The sequence below is a fragment of the Gavialis gangeticus genome, unplaced genomic scaffold (genome assembly GCF_001723915.1).
Source record: "Gavialis gangeticus isolate Ggan-Ray unplaced genomic scaffold, GavGan_comp1, whole genome shotgun sequence".
Classification (NCBI taxonomy): Eukaryota; Metazoa; Chordata; order Crocodylia; family Gavialidae; genus Gavialis; species Gavialis gangeticus.
This window is the reverse complement of record NW_017729025.1, coordinates 37250846-37258467: the sequence shown is the minus strand read 5'-3', so window position 1 is coordinate 37258467 and position 7622 is coordinate 37250846. Positions and strand designations below refer to the sequence as shown.

General features: G+C 43.2%; 1 long non-coding RNA gene across 1 annotated transcript in view; it reads left to right on the top strand.

Moving 5' to 3' along the window:
- The first annotated feature begins 6111 nt into the window (after positions 1-6111).
- Positions 6112-7622, top strand: part of LOC109299447 — a 15019-nt gene continuing 13508 nt past the window's right edge. The window contains exon 1 of the long non-coding RNA XR_002097850.1: positions 6112-6198. This is a non-coding gene — a long non-coding RNA (uncharacterized LOC109299447). The remainder of the gene's footprint in view (positions 6199-7622) is intronic.

The window sequence follows — 7622 nt, the reverse complement described above, 5'->3', positions numbered from 1 at the left end:
AGTCCAAAGAACTGATATGACAGAACTGGAAAAGATACTGAGTACTGACATGGAACTCATTGTTGACTACCTCCACAAGCGCCGCTTAAAGTTGAGCATCAATAAATTAGTATCATCCCTTCTACCAGGACAATTGTTGAGCCAAGAGCATGCTGAATTTGCTGCCTCTTCTGCTAAAATTCACTGTGGCTGGATGGCACATATTTGAACATTACATAATACTTCTCAGGTTGGAAGGTATTACTGACAGCCATCAAGTGGGTCTCTGACATACAGAGACCCACAGATTTCACAAGAGCCTGGTGCACCTACCAACCTTTGTTGAGAAGGAAAAGTGGGGGAAAATGGAAGGAGCACTTAAGCCTCTTCATGGAGACAGGTGGTCAGATAGCTTCATAGCAAAGTCTAAACATGTGAGCCCAGAGGATTTGCTTGGAATTGTTGCAAAAGCATTGATTAGGAGAGTGACTGGTTACAGGTGCGGCAGCCTGCGTGTGAGAGACAGAAAGCAAGAGAATGGTGCAGTGTGCTTTTTGGGAGGAGGCAAAAAGAGCTTCATTTGGGCTTGATACTTTCTGGAAAGGCAAGATTTATTGTTTTATTTCCTGGGGTTTGTGGTCCAGTGTTCAGGGAAACAGCATCTGGACTGCCACGTACATTTCCAGTACCTTATGTTCAAGAGATTAAGTCAGACTGGACCAGGTGCAGACTGCACAGTAAGGCTACTGGGATGATCAGAGAAATGGAAGAGCTTATTTTATAAGAGGAGGCAAAAATAGCTTAGGAAAACAAGGACCAAGAGGGAATAAGTATTGCTGTATATAATTATATTCAGGAATGAGATGTGTATAATTACATCCAGGGAGTGAGAAAATCTATTTAAGCTAAACAGAACATGTTGGCACAAGAACAAAAGGGCACAAAAACTGACTGTGATTAAATTTAGGCTGGAGATCAGAAGAAAGTTTTCAATGATCAGAGTCTCTGAAGCAGCCTTTCAATTGTACTTTCAGGAGAAAAAAGCTAGGGATTGATACATTTATGAAAGAGCTTATATGAGGTGATGCCAGCACTAGCAGGGACTGGACTCAGTAACCCAGGATGTCCTTTCCAAGGCTTTTTACCTAAAGGGACTTAGTGCGAGTTCTCTGCAAGTAAACACGATAGTTCTTTGGAACAGTCTGATTCACATAATCCTTTTCTCCTCCTGATGGTACTATTATGTGGCAAGGCTTTAAACATTTGCTAACCATCTGGGCCACAGGGAAAATGTGATGAAAAGGACAAATTCAAACACAAAAACAACCCAGGACCAGTGATTGTTCCCACCTACATTTCCCCATCCTTTGCTGCATCATGACCACATGTTTCCAGAAGCAGAAGCCTCCCAGATGTCTCTGTGGCTGTAAGGTGCACAGGGTCTCTGCCAGGTAGGATGTGAATTCACAGATCAGTAGACCCATGCTTAATTTGCCACTACATGTAGATGCCCAAGGGGAGGGCAGTTTCCTAGGAAATCTCCTGGTTAAATTCAAACAGTGAATGTTACCAATAGATATGTAAGAAATACTGATTGATGAAAGAAGGACCATCTCACAGCAGGTCATTGCTAGTATCCCAGTGCTATGCTCTGTCCTGACTAAATAACAACAACAATGAGGAGGAAGACATCCAGGTGCTCTTCTATAGCACTTTTGTTGTGTAATATAAATAGGTAGATCAGGAGGTCATCCTATGGTTCAGGTCACTTTGTATGTACAAAGTAACTAAATCTCCCATAACCCTTTAAGAAATGTTCAGAGATTTTTTTTAATCTATCACTGACATGCAGCCACCCCTGAGGTGATTGCTTGAAAGTACAAAACAAAACTGCAGAACAATATAAGGGAGGACACAAAGGTTGAGTGGAACCGGCAAGAGACACTGGGGAGGGGCGATCACTCCAGTTGCATCCACACTTCTTTTTCAGCCATTGGTAGAAGCAATTGGGATCAATGACATCAGTTACACTTTAAACCAAGAGCTTGCTTGTTCACTTCTGCAAAGAAATGTTTCCTAGATAAGTACTCGGGTTGAAAAGGAATGTGCTTCCTCTGAACAGTCAGGTTAATAGTATCCTGTGCATGATCAATAGGTAAGATTTTCTTCCCACAAGCTTCTATCTCTAGAATGAGTTCGAGAATTACTTCATGTTTAAACTGCTTGCCCAAAAATCTACCTGTTAGGGCAAAAAAAATGAACTACCAATACAGGGGCACCAAAGCCTCATGACTCTTCCCCCTTCACAATTGATAAGAGCAGTAATTTTTTTCTGAATTCTCCTTAGCAGTCTCAGTACTGTAAAACGGCCATCCCTGCCCACCACTTGATAGCACTGAACTCCTGAATCATGAGAAGAGACTGCTCTGTTATCACCACTGGATGCTATTTTGCAAGCTTTACAAAGTCAAGAGACCACTTTCATTACTGCTGTAACTTCTCTGCTGGTGTCTCAGCTGACATACACTAAGGCTCTGTCTACACATGTAAGTAAAGGCACAAATGGATCTAATGTGTGATCCACACTATTGTGCCTCCTGCCATGTTACAAGTGCATGGCAGGAGGCATGATTGTGGCATGGCACATTAGATCCAATTGCGATATTGCTCAGTCCAGGGCTTTCCCTGCATTGACAAGAAGCAAGCTCCCACAGCTGGGAGCCCTCTTTGCTGAGGGGGGCTTCTAGCCGTGGGGTCCACACCAGCCAGGGCCAAGAGACCCCGTGGCTGACAGAGCTTCTGGTCCCAGCTGGTCCTCACACAACTGGGACCGAGAGTCCCAAAACTGATGGGGATCTGGCTCCAGCTACACCTCACGTGAGGCACAGCTGAGACTGGAAGCCCCCTCAGTTGCAGGCCTCTTGGTGCTGGCTGCAAGTGAGGAACTGGACCGACAGCCTGGTGTGGCCTGGTGGTTTCACACACCTCACCCCCCAGCCTTGGGCATCACAGCAGCTTCCATCTCCTGGGCTTGGATTTTTACACTGGGCAAGGTGTATCCCAATGGCTGGGATCCTTGTCAGGTGAAGGGGCTCCTGGCCATAGGGGAGACCTTGCTACATGTGCAAATTAAAACTCAATAGCAACCAGCTATAAAGTTAGTACATATTTCAAGGTCTAACTTTATAGCTGGTTGGAGCCTTTTATTGTGTGGTAGCTAGTTTGTATGTGTAGCTGGTCTTATGGTAAATGTGCCATTAACCAGTTAATTGTGCAATACCTGTAATGTGTAGAGGGGACCTACAATACATTGGTCTACTCCTGGGGTGGGGGGATTTGTATGGAGAATTCACCATTTGCTGCCAGGACTGTGCCATTTACCTCCTAGAGAACAGAAACAACGGACAGTCCTTAATCTTTGATCCCATTCACCTGAAAGCATCTTAGAGCAATGGCATGACTAAAGCCTAGAAAAAGCAGTCTGACCAAGCTTGTTGGAAAGGGCTTCAGCTTGGAGAGTGGAATATCCCCAAACAGGAGAACAAAAACATTGGGCATTAACACTTGGTCTTAAAATCCAGAGCCTGAGCTGCTCAGGGAATAGTCAGAGACAGAGGAGGTTTTGGGCAAGAGAGAGGAACAAAAAGGGGTAAACTTTTGTAGCTTGCGGGATCTCTTTCTTACTGAGTGACCAGCCAAGATCAAAAGACGCTGACCTGGAGGCTCGTAGGAGGGAAACTTCTGACTGTGACTCCATGATTTGCATGAGAAGCTATGACCTGGGTAAAGAGGATCCTGGGCTCTTTGAAGGACTCTAAAGAGAATGCTGCAGAGTAGTGGTGAGGAACCTGGCACAGGGAGACATGGAAAATTTCATTTTATTTTGTCTGGATCCATGTGTTGTTTGTAATATCTAATGTTATTGTATTTAGACATGTTTGTAAAGCTGCTTCTTCTATTTGCTCTCTCTGTTCTGTGTCCCTGAAGAAGTAGATTTAAACCCAAAGTTTCCATTAGATAGAGCTCTGGAAAGGAAGTGTGTGTTGGGTTGGGAGGGGGTCAGCAGTGCCGGTCCTGAAATCTGTTGTAGGAGTACCAGACACAGGGCTTGTCCATCCCAGGGGGTTATGTCCTGGGGAGTGTGGGGCTCAGCTTGCTGTACCCTATGTAAGTCTGCTGACGTGCTCTAGAGCCACAGGGTTGTCCTGGACTCATCCCTAGGACCCACTAGGCACGTCTACATGAGATGCTACTGCACAGTGGTTACTGCTCATTTATTTAGTACACACATCCACACCCTCCCACACTCCCACCCCAACCACATACCCTGCACCCACACCCCCTCCACACCCATCTCCCACCCACCATACCCACTTCCCACACACAACACCCCCATACCTGACCATACACTATAAGACTGTATTTTGAGCTGTTATGCAATCACCTCTAGATACACTATGCAAACACACATAAATCAAGACAAAAATATTTTTGTAATAAAATAAATTATAGTAGATGCTAGATTTTTTTTAGTATATGATTTGTTGTTTTTTTTTCTGGTTTCAAGATGGCAACCCCCGCCCTCCCAAAACAAGTTCTTCTGGAGCAAGGGGCAGGACTTCTGGTCCCAAGATGGTAGGAAAGGGGCAGGGCACCTATCAAGGGGCAAGGCTACCTTTGCAGCCCTCAACAGCTCACCAAAACTCATTAAGTGGCCCTTCAGCAGAAATAATTGCCCACCCCAGCTTAAGATCTTTTCTCAATTGATCAAAAGTATTTAAGCCATTTATCTATATGCTTATTTATTGAAGACATGAAATATTATATATATATGCACATATCATCCTGTGCAGCGTGACATTCTAATGTTTTCTAAAATGATTAGTTTTTTACATTATTCATCTCTAAACTGTGGCTGTTCATCATGGGAGTTGTTATTCAATTGATTTGACAGCTCACCTTTTCAATGAGAGAACATGTAGAGTGAAATAGGAGTACAAGACTGCACTAAAGTCTATAGCAGAACCCTCCTGATTTCACCCGTTGTTTAGAAAAGCTTGACAGAAGAGAAGCAGCTTCAATTTCCCTCTCCTGTCTTCTAGAAAAATATTTGATACTGCTTTTATGACACCACATGGTGGGCAATCTTCTACGTTTATTTAGTTAACTTTTGGAAATTACCTTTGCTGTTAAAAATGTGTACCATTTCTGGTTTCAGCTTCTAGAGACTCCTACACCCTTGTTAGACCTTTGCATAGCAGACTAACAAACGTTTTACTCTGGTTATCTTCTGCCGTTTACTATAAGCAAGTTGCCTCTCTGCGTAGTGTAATCTGTGATTGATCCTAAAGCATGAGGCATGTTCTCCAAACTTTATGTCATTCACAGCTCTTTTCTGGATCTTCCAAAACTCTTTCCAACTATGTGGTTTGTTGTTTCATTTGGTGTCCCTGCTTAAAAACAAAGTGTTGTATATAGAGGCAATACTATCTCTAGTAGACTTGCTTGATATTCCCCTGATAATACCAGAGTTTGAATTACACTCTGACTCTTGGTAGGATCTGCAGCAGTGGCAGCTGGAAGAGGGAAGGAGCCCCTGCTGCCGCCGCCACGGCCTGAGCTGCTGAGAAAGATGCAGGCTGGGTCAGGAGCTCTCATCTCCTATGGGGGGCTCTTGGCTCTTATGTGGGGGCTTGTGGGGAGCTCAGTTCCCCATGAGCCTCCACCCATATTTCAACCCCTGGATAATACACATATGAGGATTGCTGCACCAGTTAGTGCAGATATGGCACTGAGAGTCAGTAGCAAAACTGGAGGGTAAGGCAAGAGTGGGGAAGCAGAGCTGCCCTACTGTGCCTCTGCCTAGAATCCCCTTCAGTGTAGGGTGAGCATATGTCCTATTTTAGTTGGGACAGTCTCGGATTTTAGACGCTGGTCCCAGCCAGCTGCTGGGAATTATAATGGGTGTCCTAGAAAGACAAGGGCACAGGGCACAGTCTGGTCAGGAGCTGGAGCAGTGCAGAGTGCCTTGCAGGTGGGCAGGCAGGCACTGCTGCCTGCTTGACATACCAACCCGACTGCGCTAACTTGTGACAGGGTGGGGTGGGTGGAGGATGGGCAGTGTCCCAGATTTCCTAAGTGTTGTCCCGGTTTTCCAGGATTTCCATATTGTCAGCCTACTTCAAAGTCCCTACCTTCTGGTGTGTGGCTCTTTATCATGTAAGTGTGACCTTCATTCTATTTCTAAATGTAAGATCTTGCACCTGACTGTATTAAAAGGTTGTTTGCTTTCAGCTTACCTAGTGATCCAGATCACTCAGCCACATGGCCTCATAGTTATTTACCAGCACTCCACTTTGTGTGCTATCTTCAGTGGCTGCAACAGGATCGTTTTACATTTTCTTCCAGTTTATTGATAAAAATAGTGACTAACGCTAAACTAAGAACTGATCTCAGCAGGGCAGCAATAAAAAGACACCCAGCCATTTAGGATACCACACTAACAATTTCATTCTGGGGTATCTCACTTTAGCCCACTTAAATTATGTTACATATTGATTTTATGTAGTACTATCTTTTTTTTTAAAATCAAAATGTGCCTTATTTCCTCAAAACTCTTACAGAAACCTACAGAGCAAGTAGATGTAATTTGGAGTGGATGATTCCTCAGAGTTATGATTAATTTGATAATTAGGCTTGTCAAAATGTAATTACAGCACAATTTGTAATATATAAAATTAATTGACAATGTGTGAAATTAATTATAGTAGTAATAATGGGACACACCAATATGCTTTTATTAATAGTATTAGTTAATAATATAAAATATATAGATAATATTCATTAACTGCAATAAAATCATTAATTAACTGGCCATATTCCCCTGACCATATTTGCTAATATAAATAAAACATTAGACAAGTCTAGGGGGAGGCTCTTTTCAAGATAATTTATTACACCTCTAGCAAGGCTAGGAGCTTGGGAGAAAGAAGAAAAAAACAAGGATGCCCCCTTCCAAAGTGACCAGAAATCCATAGTAGTTCTGTGACTAGACTACTGGTAACAGCGGAGCTTCGAGACCATGGTGCTTGCACTTCTCACAAGCCTGTGCAAATGCATTTTAAAAGAAGCAAGATTGTTGCAGCTGCTGATGTACTGATGCACAGTGACAGGCTGACTTGGTGGATATATGCAGCAGGTCCCCAGCACGAAAATGGGTTTACCAGTGACAGATGCACATTCGTAAAAATGCCTGGGCCTTTAGCTTGAAAAGCAAGGTGGGTGGTTAAGTACCCACAGCCTTTTAAATGTATTTTTAATGAGGGGCAAGTATCCCAAAATGTGCAAGTAAAATATATTTTTTAACAAGTCTGTAAGAAATTTATTTAAATGATGTTATACTGTTATGGCACCATGAACAAAGTCACTGCTGGGCTTGTGGAATGATTTAATAGACCTTGGAAATCTCAGATATGGATATATTTTAGGACCAACAACGCTTTCTGCCACATTGATGCGTTACCCAGGTTTATAAAGGGTAACAATCTACAATATTATGCAAGTATTGGTGGCAGACATATTGCTGTTTTCACTGTGATGAAAGCTACTTCTGGGGGGGAGTTTTTGATCTACTTCAAGAAAAG